This window comes from Enhydra lutris, unplaced genomic scaffold, assembly GCF_002288905.1.
Source record: "Enhydra lutris kenyoni isolate GAN:26980312 unplaced genomic scaffold, ASM228890v2 scaffoldscaffold13, whole genome shotgun sequence".
NCBI lineage: Eukaryota > Metazoa > Chordata > Mammalia > Carnivora > Mustelidae > Enhydra > Enhydra lutris.
The window spans coordinates 3,296,125-3,297,705 of NW_019154097.1; positions in this window are offsets into that span (position 1 = coordinate 3,296,125).

The following is a 1,581-nucleotide window of genomic DNA, read 5'->3' on the forward strand; positions in this document are numbered from 1 at the left end:
TGAGTCAATTATCATATGGTTTCACTTATTTGTGGAGCATAACAAATAACATGGAGGACATGGGGAGATGGAGAGAAGAGAGTTGAGGGAAATTGGAAGGGGAGGTGAGCCATGAGAGACTATGGACTCTGAAAAACAACCTGAGGGTCTCGAAGGGGTGGGGGGGTTGGAGGTTGAGGGAACAAGGTGGTGGGTATTAGGGAGGGCACGTATTGCATGGAGCACTGGGTGTGGTGCAAAAACAATGAATACTGTTACACCAAAAAGAAATAAAAAAAAATTTAAAAAAAGAGACTAATTCACACAAAGCATGAGCTAATAATCTAGAACAAATAGAATTACATACTCACTTGCAAAGTCCAGGTTATGAATATTCCATTTCAGAGGAGAGAAACCATAGTGAGGATCAGGGTGGTCAAGAGGGCTCCTGGGTAGAGTGACATAGGAATTGGGTCTAAAAGTGCAGGCTGTGGGGGATGGAGCATATTCCAGGTGGAAGAGAAACTTATGAATAAATGCAGAACACAGAGCAATGGGCCATGGAGTGAATTTGGCAGTAAGAATGCAGTCTATCTCTAGCAGAGATGGAGATGGGTAGATTGGAGAGGACTCGTGACAAAATATTGGAGTAGCAGGGTTGAGGTCCCTTGATGGAGGGCCAGTGCATTTAATGGATTTTTGTTGATGTTAAAATTTTATTTTTTCAGTGTTCCAAGATGCATTGTTTATGCACCATATCCAGTGCTCCATGCAATACATGCCCATAATACCTCTTCAACATTGGCCACAGCAACTTCTTTCAAGACATGTCTCCAAAGGCAAAGGAAACAAAAGCGAAAATGAACTTTTGGGACTTCATCCAGATCAAAAGCATCTGCACAGCAAAGGAAACAGTCAACAAAAGAAAGAGGCAACCCATGGAATGGGAGAAGATATTCACAAATGATACTACAGACTAAGGGCTGATATCCAAGATCTATAAAGAACTCCTCAAACTCAACATTCAAAAAACAGATAATCACGTCAAAAAATGGGCAGAAGACATGAACAGATAATTCTCCAAAGAAGACATACAAATGGCTAACAGACACATGAAAAACTGTTCATCATCATTAGCCATCAGGGAGATTAAAATCAAAATCACATTGAGATACCACCTTACACCAGTTAGAATGGACAAAAATAACAAGACTGTAAACAATAAGTATTGGAGAGGTTGTGAAGAAAGGGGAACCCTCTTACACTGTTGGTGGGAATGCAAGTTGGTGTAGCCACTTTGGAAAACAGTGTGGAGATTCCTAAAAAATTGAAAATAGAGCTACCCTATGACCCAGCAATTGTACTACTGGTTATTCACCCCAAAGATACAAATGTAGTGAAAAGAAGGGCCATATGTACCCCAGTGTTCATAGCAGCAATGGCCACGGTCGCCAAACTGTGGAAAGAGCCAAGATGCCCTTCAGCAGATGAATGGATAAAGATGTGGTCCATATATACAATGGAATATTACTTTGGCATCAGAAAGGATGAATACCCAGCTTTTATATCAACATTGGAGTTTTATATCAACATTGGACTGGA